Source organism: Rhodnius prolixus, unplaced genomic scaffold (assembly GCF_049639745.1).
Source record: "Rhodnius prolixus isolate KJV_2025 unplaced genomic scaffold, Rpr scaffold_6, whole genome shotgun sequence".
NCBI classification, from domain to species: domain Eukaryota; kingdom Metazoa; phylum Arthropoda; class Insecta; order Hemiptera; family Reduviidae; genus Rhodnius; species Rhodnius prolixus.
In genome coordinates this window covers 14,157,860-14,171,226 of record NW_027411634.1, presented here as the reverse complement: position 1 = coordinate 14,171,226, position 13,367 = coordinate 14,157,860, and the positions used below count along the sequence as shown (strand labels likewise).

Below are 13,367 nucleotides of genomic sequence, written 5' to 3'. Positions count from 1 at the left end.
TTCGAGGATTGGAGGGTAGTGTAAATGAAAACAAGTTTGCAGCTAAAGGGTTGGGATGAAATGAGAGTTTTTGATGAAAATTTTTATATCGAATTTTAACAAGTTCGGAGATGAATGGAATTTAGAGATCTGTATGTATTGTATGGTTGCTAACATAGAATGGAGCGTCTACTATGCGGCGGAGTATTTTGGATTGGAGTGTTTGCAGTCTATTGATGTTGGATTTTTTTAGCTGTTCCGTAAAGTTCGAGTCCATAGTTTGAGCGTATTTGAGTTTTTCATAGTTATAAAAAATAGACATGACTTGATGTTTTTACATACAGTAAAACTAGACTGTTTCAAGCAGTCTAGATTAACAGAAACAAGAGATTTGATTTGAGAAATAGAGATTTCTTAGATAAAGGTTTTCAATGTTATGTATATTGCTATTATGTAAGGATCTACCTTCGCTTTGTGTTCTAATCTCCATTTAATAACGGAATTGGAGTATCATTTTTTTAAATACGATACAAATTTTTATTTATATTTAGTACAACTAAAACTCAAATGAAAATATTACCAAAATAAATGGATCAGTTTTATAAATAATATGTTTATATATATAAATTTTGCTGCCATTACTTATCAGAAGTCGTCGGCTTGAATGGTGTGATAACACCTTTTAATTTTGTTAATTGTTTGGTTAATTGAGTTGTCTGAAAATTTAGCGAGTGATTCAGTTTTCATTTGGCCGCCCTATTATTACTTCAGTAAGTCTATTCTGGTTTTAATTAAAACGTGATGAATTAAATGTTTCGAAAAGTTGAAACATGATTATAAATAAAATGATTATTTTAACTTCAATGAAGCACTATTGTTTGATTATTCTAAGAAATTCAACAGGAATTTCATTTTAAATCTTTATTATTATCAAATTTCTATTTAACCATCATTAAATATAAATTTTAAATAAGTTGTGTTTATTAGTAGTAAAGAATTTTTGGAGTTTATGTTCTAAATTATTTGCTATTTTTTATTTAATTACTTTTAAGTAAAGCAAAGAACAAATATTTTTTGTCCAGTGTGTGTGTGTTTTTAAGAAAAATTATTTGATTCAAAAGACTTCAGAACGCATAGCTAATCCAGTACTTAAAAGCAGGGCGTCTTCTGAGAGGTGCAGTCTTGGTAGAATCTTGAACTTGACAAAAAAAAAGCGTTATAATGATACATCCAAAGTCAAAGTGAAGCTGGTAATGACCTGGCTTAATCCGCTGGCTCTTAAGTCTTGAGTGTCCTCCAGTCAGCAAATATAATGCTACACTTAGAACCTCAACGTTTGCTATTTTACCCAATAAACCCATTAACTTTCTGGTTAATTGTGATAATGTCCACTAATCTTTGAATTCACTAGGCTGGTCAGGATTTCGTCGAAGAGTCTAGAGCAGTGATGGCGAACCTATGACCCGAGCAAGCTTTTTCACTGACCCACAAAATTGCTAGGCAACCATTTGTTTGTTTTCGCGGGTTGATTTAGATTTTCTAATTGTGTGGATAATTTATATTCTATCTGTATTTTTTTTCAATCACACATTGACACAAAAGCAATTTAAATGCTATCTAATAACCTTTATTTTGATCATTACAGTTCTAAAAAGCAAATGACGACAAATGCTTTTGTAGTATTCGAAATAAAGCAAAAGTGTTTACAAAATATCAAATAAAATGTATAATTTTACTCATATTTTGTTTGTTAAAAAAAATCGAAAACCCAAAGCAAATAACCATATTTAGATTTTTCTTCAGATAAAACACACTTTTGTAAGGTTTTGTTCAGTTATGTTTGTAAAAAGAGACTTCCATAGCCATTTGTTTCGTCCCGTTTTACCCCGTTAAGCCAACTGAATTTTAAAGATGTTTAATTTTAAAAATATTCAGTTTAAACATTTTTAAACTTAACTCTTGTACAAATGGGCATTGTTGACCCAAGAGCTAGTACTAAAAATATAAAATTTAACGTCTGGCTGTGTCATGGACACGGCCGTGTGTTGTACGTGAATACGTTTACGTAACGGGTTATATTTTTTATATAAAATATTTTTATTTATGTATTTAGGATGAAATCAAGGAAACAAATCGACGATCGAATACAATCTATGCCTATACAGTCCGTTGTCGATGTAGAAGCGAATTCATCATCCACTTGCATAATTTCAACCGCCCCAGCTGCAGACACCGTCGTTGATCTACTCGGCCGCATTCATTCTTTTACTTTCCCGGCACAGCTTGACTCGGTCATATGGTGTTTTATTATTGTTCTTGAGAAGCCCTTTCCAACCGTATACGATCTCTGCATTTGGTTTTGGCTTTTCGACGCGTATAGGCCGACATTATATATTTTTGATAATATTTTTTTATTCTAACACCTTATTATATTCACTGTCACTATTTTACACTAATGTTTTATATACAATCGATAGATTGTGACCACAGCTGACGATTAAAACTTAAACGAACATCGTAGCTTCTCCGAGTCAAAGGTTATACTAATTACAAATCTCGATACGCAGCAAAATGATCTCAAAATGGCGGCGCTTCCTCCTCCACCGCGCGCGATGCGTCACAGTCCTCGCTTATCGTAATGAATTCTTTGATCCTTTAGCTATCCAATGGTCTAATTTAATTTTGGATGTAGACTATAGATTCGAAATTAAAATGCCAAACTGTATCCCCCGATTTTGTTATCATTAGTTTTTTTTTTGGATTGCCTCCATATGATAGCAAATTTAAAGACGTATTCACGTACAAAATGAACAAAATTTGACCCACGTCTCAAAAAAAGGTTCGTCATCCCTGGTCTAGGAGCCATCATTTTTGTTTAGTATTTGTTTAGTTTATACACTGCATAGTTGTCAGTTATATTAAAGTTTACATCGTTTATATTATGATTCACGGGAAATTGAAAAATGAATTTTCTATTTTGAATCTGCAAAATAATAATAATACAAGGTTAAATGAACGATTATTTAAAAAAATAAATTAGCAAATACTCCATTAACCTGAATCTAATTTTAGTTTGTCACAACAAAAACTTTTTGACAGAATATTTAAAAAGACAAAATATTATGTAAATAAAGGGAATGTGAAGTGAGAAGGTTAAAAAAAATGAAAGTAAAACGACAGCTAGACATAAAAAAAAGCCATATGCATTTCTAAAGATCTCATCATAAATTCAGTAAAGAATTTCCAACATTCTCTCATTGCCAGTTCCAGGAGCGTTATTTTTCACGCGCAATGGACTACATTAAAGTTATAAATGTGAGGGAGCCTCATTCAATGTGTAAAACACACGCTTGAGGTGTTCAAACTGACTTTTATTTATTTATTTATTTTTATATTATTCAAAAGTAATTTTCAAATATAAAGGTCTCTCGTACATAGTTCATTATCAGTGGCTGATCTTATTCACAGATATGTGAACTTTACCAGACTTTTGTACCATGCACCATTATAATGAATTCTCTTTCTCATATTTCTCTTGTAAAAATTCAGCTTGTAGAGCAACGTTAAATCTCTCCAATAAAAAAAAAAATGTACGCTTTTATTAGTAATCAAGTTGTGATCTTGCTTCTCTTTTAGTAATAATACTTCAAATTGTATTCTGTCTAAATGTAACTATCATTCTTAATCAAATCTTAGTTCCGAGATATACAGTCGAACCTCTCAATAACGGACACTGTGGGGGAAAGCAAAGTGGCCGCTGTTTGGAGGTGGTCGTTAGAAGGAGTGTAGGCAAGTTTCATAATGAAAAAATATGGGGTTTTTTCCAAAAATCTATTTAAAAATTGTTTATTATTAATAGATTTAAAAACGAGCATAATTGCATAATTATTTAGCTATATGATATGCATCAAGTTTTTTTTAATTATCCAAAAAATTTATCAAAAAACTACATATTATTGCCTTATTTAATCAATTTTATAATAATCATCACATTTATTCATAACAATAATAATATATGGTAAAATTATCATCGTACTATCATCTGTTATTAGAAAAATAGAACAAACCTTTCGGCAAGTTGACGATGGCTCGATTTGGTTTTTTACAAAATCTTCCAACACATTTATTTTCTCTTCTAGAGTTAACCACTTTCGTTTGGGAGACATATCGGAAATAATAATATTGTTCGTCCAAAGTAATATTGAAAAATGATTAAAATAGTACAAGATGTATGGAGCTTATATAGGAAACTTTAGGAAAAAACAGAAAAAAAAGAAAAACTTGAGAGGGGATAATTATTTTGATCACCGCGTCAAACGAACTTTTAATAATAAGGTGGTCGTTGGTGGGAGTTGAAACATTATAATCCGTTCCCCAAATCAAAATGTCCGCGGCCGCTATGTAGACAGTGACCGTTAGTCGGAGGTTCTTTAGAAAGTGTATAGGGATAAAACGGGGAAATTCAAAAAACTGTCCGTAAATAGAGATGGTCACTAGTGAGATTGTCCTTTGTGGGAGGTTTGACTGTATTTCCATAATGTACGTTTTGTAGCTACCAAAAAACTGTCCGAAATGCATATCTTCAGTTTATCAACGTACTTTTTAGCGGTTTTCAAACTAACCTCATTGATTGGTAAAAATTGAATGCAATTTTTTGTCTCTCTCGCTTATTCTTAAACTCTCTTAATTTTAATAAAGAGATTTTAAAGCAAAGATGTTTAACGATTAAAAAGAAGGTCAGAATTTTAGTTTAAAAACGCCATCTTGCGATTGTGTTCAAATATGGCCGCTGTTTTTCCCCCCAATAGAAGACTGTACAGAAACTTTTCAAATTGTGCACCTTGATTTTTCTAAGAACGTATGAAATGTATAATTTTAGATGCACAATGCGAACATTTATTTAACTATAAGCAAAAAGATATTTATATATTTTTTTTTGTTTATTATCAAACTGATATTTTACTTCAGTGGTTGAAAATGTTTTTAATACTGCTGAAACTACCAGAGCATGTACATTTTTTGCTCTATACTGTTCCCTGCATTCATTCTTTAAAAAAAGGAGAAGTACTAGGACAGAAATATTATGAATATTGCATTCCAGTGTAGACTCTTTCCGTGAAATTCTTTCTGGCAACACAGACTTATTAAATATGGAATAAAATTAAAATATAAAAGTAGAAATTTATATTAAATTTAAGGCATATTTACTTATATTATTACTTTAATATAATAATGTCATAAAAAAAAATGTTTTTAAACATAGAATTGCATTTAGTTGGCGTCTTACATTTTGTATATTTATTTGTGGTTTTTAATATTTGCAGGAGTGCTTTGAATTTTGCTCAGTGAAAATTAAGCAAATTTATTGAAGTATTAATTAAATGTGTGCCAGCAAGACTGGAGGAACCATCTATTGATGCCTCTGGATTATTGACACTGATAAAATTCAATAATCAGTATTGAATATTATTTAATACTCTAGGTAAATAATAGAATATATAAACATTCTTATTAGATATAACCTTCTCATTACTCATTAAGGGTGCGTTCCACTAAGCGATCACAACGACCACGCTCACGACCGCGATTTTGGCCGTTCCACTTGCTAGCGAGCGTTGCGAACGAAAACCCAAGTGGAATGGACTGTGGGCGTTTTAATCGTTTATGTAAACATTACATATGGCGGCCTCGAAAATAAGTCAGAAGCTTGAAGAGGTTGTTTTTTAAATTTAACCCCGTTCATACAGGCGAGATACAGGCACCAACTTCATTTTTTCAAATGGGAAGGTGCGGTTTTTATTTCAGAAATAGATTCCTCTATTTTTTTAAAGAAAAATTTACTTGAACTGTTTTTTTCTGTGAGCGATATTTCAGAAGTTATGAATGAAAACATGATTCTTATTATAAACGTCAAAATGATAATATTATAACGGTTTTTTGATTAAATAAGAATAAAAGTACTATTTTATTATAAATTTTACTCCTCATTAATATTACAGATCATGCTCGAAATGGCATCCACCATTAGAGATGCATAGACATGCACTTTCCTGCCAATTGCCCCTTACTGCCAAAGAAATAGTTTCGGCTTTAACCGAGTTACAGGTATCTATTATTCTCTGCTTTAGTTCATCTACAGATGCAATTCCGGCTTGATTCTGATGCACCTAGATTTAGAAATGCTTTTCGATAAGCAGAAATAAGGAAAGAAAGAAAAACGTTATGAATAATCAACTTGTTTTTCAGGTATCCCCAAAGGAAATAGTCCATAGGTGTCAAATCCGGTGAGAGAGGTGGCCACTGAATAGCCTCCTTGATGGATATAACACCATCAGGCATGTAAAGAGATATCTCGATAGGAAATTTGATGGGCTATCAAAAAGCATTTCTAAATCTAGGTGCATCAGAATCAAGCCGGGATTGCATCTGTAGATGAACTAAAGCAGAGAATAATAGATACCTGTAACTCGGTTAAAGCCGAATCTATTTCTTTGGCAGTAAGGGGCGATTGGCAGGAAAGTGCATGTCTATGCATCTCTAATGGTGGAGGCCAATTCGAGCATGATCTGTAATATTAATGAGGAGTAAAATTTATAATAAAATAGTACTTTTCTTCTTATTCAATCAAAAAACCGTTATAATATTATCATTTTGACATTTCTTATAAGAATCATGTTTTCATTCATAACTTCTAAAATATCGCTCACAGAAAAAAACCGTTAGAGTAAATTTTTAATTAAAAAAATAGAGGAATCTATTTCTGAAATAAAAACCGCACCTTCCCATTTGAAAAATGAAGTTGGTGCCTGTATCTCGCTTCTGGAAGCACCGAAAAAAATTTACAAATTAAATTTGGATTCCTAACAAAAAACTAAGGGAACACGTATTTTTTAGTTTTTTTCTAGCTATCTTAGTTTCCGAGAAAAAGTCGTTATCCATATAGCTTGGGACACCCTGTATATAATTCAATTTTTTATATTACATTTTAGTGGAGTATTTATAAAATGTACGTTTAAATAAAATTAAAATGTCTTTTGTGGCAACAGTTGGATATTTATTAATAATCTTTAGAAAGTTCTTTAACTAGTTCCGACGAAGAGTGGAATGCAATTTTACAAAATCGCAATGATGAAAAGCGAAAACTTAGGCCACGTATTATTAGCTATCAGTGTAATTGATCTTTATTCAGATGAAGAATTTAAAAGTTATTTCAGGTAAATGATTTTGAGTTATTCAGTGATTTAGTGTGTAAAGGGATAAGTAATTATTTATTTATTTATTTTTTGTAGACTTTCGAGAAACACATTCTATTATTTACATGAAATAATACTTTCATTTACATGAGATAATTTTTTCGGTCGCCATATTTTGTTTTAAAAATTGCGTCATATTTCTGAAACCCCACTTCGACCCAGCTCTATAGATGGGGCGTTGTGGGCTTCGCGTGAGCGAAAATAGTGACGTCATTAGTGACGTTTTCGCCACGACCGCGGTCGCCAAGTGGAACGCCTGAAGGTATGTTTTGATCGTTGTGGTCGCTTAGTGGAACGCACCCTAAGTATTCTACATTTCTGTCTCGATATTTGATATACTATATTTAATATTTAAATAAAAAAAACCTTCTCACTAGATGGATATTGCAATTTAATTTACTATAGATAGTAGAATGATGAACATTACTAAGGCGTAAATATACACTAGTCACGCAAGGTGTGCAAGTACTATTTTGGGCCAATACACCAAGATGGGGAAATAAGGCGTCCCTTGCTAGTTTAGTTTGAATATTTTAATTACATTCTGAATGTTCTAGTTTGTTTGATGTTTATGTTAAACTGATATGCTGCGTATACTAATTAAATGTGTAGGAAATCTTCCTTAATGAGGTGTAAAATAAAAGATCGTTTTATCTTTAGAAAATCCGTGATGTTTAGACTCGGTAGTGGTTTCAGTACGAGGGTCGTTTGAAAAGTCCGTGCAAAGTCAGAGAGATAGGACCACTGGCGCGTATCGAGGTTATGTTTAGTTAGTAGCATCTCTTGGAAGAACACATCATTGATAAAATCCATGTTATGGTGATGGATGACAGAAGAGTGAAGGTGCGTGAGATTGCTAGTGCTGTGGGCATCTCGAATGAACGGGTACATAATATTTTGCATCAACATTTGGACATGACAAAGCTATCCGCAAGATGGGTGCCGCGATTGCTCACGCTTGACCAAAAAAGAAATCGTGTGAAGTGTTGCAAGGACGGTTCGCAGCTGTTCCAGAAGAATCCGCAGGACTTTAAGCGTCGTTTCGTCACTGTGGATGAAACATGGATACATCACTACACTCCTGAGACCAAAGAACAATCTAAACAATGGGTTACCAAGGGAGAATCTGCGCCCAAAAAAGGCGAAGACCGTTCCTTCGGCCGGAAAGATTATGGCGACTGTCTTTTGGGATTCGCAAGGAATAATCCTCATCGACTATCTGGAAAAGGGTAAAACTATTACAGGTGCATATTATTCATCGTTATTGGACCGTTTGAAAACCGAGCTGCAAGAAAAACGCCCACGATTGGCCCACAAAAAAGTCCTTTTCCATCACGACAACGCACCAGCTCACACCTCAGCAGTTGTGGTCGCAAAATTAATGGAAATAGGGTTCCAACTCGTTTCACATCCCCCATATTCTCCAGACTTGGCTCCCTCGGACTACTATTTGTTCCCCAATATGAAGAAATGGCTGGCGAGAATAAGATTTTATTCAAACGAGGAGGTGATTGCAGAAACGAATGGCTATTTTTCAGACTTGGACAAATCCTATTATTCGGAAGGGATCAACAAACTAGAGCAGCGTTGGACGAAGTGTATAAACCTAAAAGGGAACTATGTTGAAAAATAAAAAGGTTTACCCCAAAAAATTAAGTAGTTTTTATTTTTGCACGGACTTTTCAAACGACCCTCGTATATACCATTAATGCCGTGGCGCTGAACATAGTCCTAAATTGGCCTTTATCCTACCTAGACAAGATCCAAACACTTTTTCTCTCCCAAGTTGGCCACATGAACTCCAAAACCTGTCACTCCCATTATAGTATTTTCTCAATTCTATCCGAAACAAAATTCCTGGACCTGTTTTACTCCAAAAATATCTGTACCTAATATTCTCAATAGGTTTGTGCAAATCTTCGTATAGTCAGGTAAGAAGTGTGTCATAGTTCCTCCTTATACCTTCAAATCCTGCATTGCTGCAATTGCGCCAGCCCAATTGTCCAGAACAGGTAACCAATGACGCTGGCGTTACCAGCAATCAGGCTTTTCATTTTCCACAAATTTTTGGATTTCCCCGTTTTACCTCTATACACTTTCTATATAAAAGAACCTCCGACTAACGGTCACTCTACATAGCGACCGCGGACATTGATTTTGGGGAACGGATTATAATGTTTCACCTCCCACCAACGACCACCTTATTCTTAAAAGTTCGTTTGACGCGTTGATCAAAGTAATTATCCCCTCTCAAGTTTTTTTTTTTTCTGGTTTTTCCTAAAGTTTCCTATATAAGCTCCATACATCTTGTACCATTTTAATCATTTTTCAATATTACTTTGGACGAACAATATTATTTTTTCCGATATGTCTCTCAAACGAAAAACCAAATCGAGCCATCGTCAACTTGCCGAAAGCAAGTTCTAAGAAGTGTTCTATTTTTCTAAGAAATTCAATTATTCTGTGAGTTTGCATAATTTCTAACAAAAAGTTAATTATGTACAATTAGGTATGGAGTTGTAAAAACGCAGTTTACCACTATTTTGAAGGACCGAGATGGAATCTACACGTTGAAAAAACAAAACGGCTTGCAAAACAAAATTAGTGATTATTTTTACAATGCTGAGGAGTGATATAGTAAAAGTGCGTCTGTTCATTAAGTTTAGCAAAAATTTACCGTCCATAAATTAATAAAAAAAGTTAAATGTGGATAAAAAATGCAATGTAAATTTATATTGCTATTTGTATTTATGATTTTTTTGATGATAATCATCAGAGAAATGTTTTAAATAAAATATTATTTTTTAGTATGATGATAATTTAACCATAAATTATTATTTTTATAAATAAATGTGATGATTATTATAAAGATTATTAAATAAGCCAATAATATGTAGTTTTTTGATAAATTTTTTGGATAATTAAGAAAAATTTGATGCATATCATATAGCTAAATAATTATGCAATTATGCACGTTTTTAAATCGATTAATAATAAACAATTTTTAAATAGATTTTTGGAAAAAAAACCCATATTTTTTCATTATGAAACTTGCCTACACTCCTTCTAACGATCACCTCCAAACAGCGGCCACTTTGCTTTCCCCCGCCAGTGTCCTTTATTGAGAGGTTCGATTGTAATTTTATTTTTCGAAATTTGCTTTTATGATATTTATTATTCTTAAGAGTACTATTTTTTATGTAATAATGAATAAATTTTTCTGGAAATAAGTTTTGCAAATTCATAAAAAGACAAACCAACTAACTAATCATTCCCCAAAATACACCCTGGTCTCAAATAACCCACATAACACATAAAAAATTTAATAAAACTTAGAAAAACTATACGATACTTCAGATTTGGCATTAATTGACGTTATTTCATAAGAAGAAACAAAACAAAAAAGAAGCAATTTCCAAGCCAGAAATTGAAGAATATCCCTTCTGGGCAAGCAATATCTAGTCCACATTCTTCAGAAAATGTTATTTTTTCTTTCTTTCTCGTTCAATCCTTTTATATCCAAGCCGCTGGTTTATTATGCATGTGACTACAATAGGCAGACAATATGAATGGGGCGCGGCCATGTTTCCAGTACGTACAAGTTATATGAGTTGTATTAGTTGTTTGTCAGTGCAAAAACATTTTCCCCTTTCCTATCTTCCAGAATTTCTATTTTGTTCTCGTTTAGGAATAACATTTACGCGTGTAAACTCTAATGAAGCCTAGCTTTAATCAACAATAACCTCCTATGGTTAGGAATTGATCGAGCTTTTTTCTTTTCTTGGTATGCTGTTACATAGGCAAAGGCAAAAACATCTGCAGCATATTTTACTCTTTTGTTGACTACTGACTCTAAACTGAGTTGGGAAAATTAGTATGAGTTTAGTTGAATAATTGTATTCATTGTAACTAGCATATTGTATGAAATAAATATTTACGTATAATTATGTTCTGTTTGTGTTTTTGATCGTACTTTATGTGTAAACAAGGCCTTACAGTAAGGGATGAACGCTTACAATAAACAGAACAAAATACAAATTAATTAACAGCCAGAGAGGGTATTAGCTATGCGGTTAGCTTTTTGGATTCCCACGCGGAGGTCCAGGGTTCGAATCCCAGCTGCTGACCCTTAGATTTTCTCTTCCTAAGAGCTTCTTACAGCTCACTGGTCAGGTGATGGAGAGTGTTGTCTGTAACGGAAGAACATCGTCTGGAGGCCGTCAGAACTCTAAGAAAAATAACTCAGATGTTGAAGAGCCTTAAATCATTAAAGAAATAATAATATTAATTAACATCCATAAGGATTAAAACTGTTTGCTTGTTCTAATAAAAATTTACTTTAACTGAGCTACTTAAGTAATTATTTATACGAATGATTTATATTAATAAAGGCTAAAGCAATGATCAAATTCGTAATGGTTGCTCGCTAAGTGATGTTGGTGAACGCTTGATGGAGTATAGATAGTTCTTAGTATTCTGTCGCGCTGAATTCGTAATTCCTGAGTTACTTTAACAATACTGATGCCCGTTTCTCCCAAATCTCTTTCTTAAAACGTAGGAGATCATGGTAAATGTTATGCACACTGTAGGCTGTAAACAGCTGTTACACCATTACAACTGCAATTCAAGTTCTGTAAGAATTAGATTATTAGATTATAAGACTGTTTAATAGCGGTTTTACCCACTTTCACATTTACCGTATGCAAAGAGATTATTTGAAAGTTATATGTACGTATCTTTCAACGATAGCCGAGCTTTTAGAGGTGGGGTCCACAAAGTTTAGATGTATTATGTGTAGGGTTGCCAACTGCCCTTTTTTTTTTGGAAAGGACAGTCCTTTTTTTAACACCTGGTTGTCCTTGTCCTTTCTTAAATTAGGAAAGGACGCCTTTTGTCCTTTTTTCAGATATTATTCACACAAATCTAATTTATTTTATTGTATTTTTGATTCAAGTTCTGACTTCCGAGACTTCTTCATTTGGCGTGTTGTTTTTCTGTTCTAACTGAACTAAATAGGTCAACAGGTTATTGATGTAACGATGAACAATATGCAAAAAATGGTACTGGATTTGATGATTTTGATTAATTATATTCTTATGGTAGGTGAATTCCTTTCATAATGCCGACGCTGTTTTGAGGCCTACTTTTTTGCAATTAATCAGAGATTTCTCCATCAATTTTTAAAATAACCACTATGCATTCTATACCTTTCGAGACCTTTTGTTTTTACTAAGTAAACATTTTAATTAACTGGCCACTGCAGGCTCAGAAAACACATGCATCGCATGGGCCTGGCAGAGAACAGCCTTTGTAGGTTATGCCAGGAAGAAGAGGAAACTGCACTGCACGTGTTGTGTCTGTGTGAGGGACTTGTCTGGGCTAAGCATGTTACTTCTCGGGGAGGAAAAACCAAGGCCTGGATGAGCTTTACCCAGGAGTCACTCTCTAGAATTAAGAGTCTGATTAAACGGACGGGTCTGGAGGGTGAGCTCTAAAGTCGGGGACCCACAATAGATCCAAAGGGGTCGCCGTGGCGTAGGCCTTGAGGCCGCCCTAATTTCATCTAATCTAATCTAAACATTTTAATTACACTCGAATATAAGGCACTATGTATATACATTAAAAAAAATAAAATTACAGAGAAAAATTAATAAAGTTAGAATTATAACAAATAAGTTAGTCAAAAAGATAAAGGGAATAAGATTACAGGTTGAAGAAGGTTATGTTACGTACAGTGTTAAAGTCGTTTTACGCCATGAGGGTAACCTAAACTAAAAGCTGGCGGTTTACTTGCGAATAAGTAAATATAGCAGAACTCTTAACCGGGTCGCGCAAAAGCTAATCTAGTTTCCATTGGCGAATAACACTCTTAGCGCCTCTCTATTTCCCTATCTCACTTTTGGCCCCTATCCTATTCACTTAAATTGTTAATTTGTTTAGAAACTTTACTAACTACCATGCCCTTACTTAAACTCCTACCAAACTTATACGCTGCTACTATAATTTGCTATTTGAAATTTTTATCTAAAATTTTAAGTTTTTTTTATCATTTTGTTATTTTGCTAATTGAAGAGCAAAATATATATTCTAAAGAGATATACGTAAACGTTTATTGTGTCTTAAGATTAAATTATT

At 33.2% G+C, this 13,367-nt stretch overlaps 1 protein-coding gene and 1 long non-coding RNA gene across 2 annotated transcripts in view; one reads left to right on the top strand and one right to left on the bottom strand.

The window, feature by feature from the left end:
- The window catches only part of LOC141460207 (uncharacterized), a 60,862-nt gene extending 50,936 nt beyond the window's left edge, over nt 1–9,926 (top strand). Inside the window, exons 6-7 of the long non-coding RNA XR_012461788.1 lie at nt 5,304–5,461; nt 9,742–9,926. This is a non-coding gene — a long non-coding RNA (uncharacterized lncRNA). The remainder of the gene's footprint in view (nt 1–5,303; nt 5,462–9,741) is intronic.
- Nucleotides 1–13,367, bottom strand: part of Ten-a (Teneurin-a transmembrane protein) — a 1,628,256-nt gene that overhangs the window by 1,578,473 nt on the left and 36,416 nt on the right. The window lies entirely within an intron of this gene.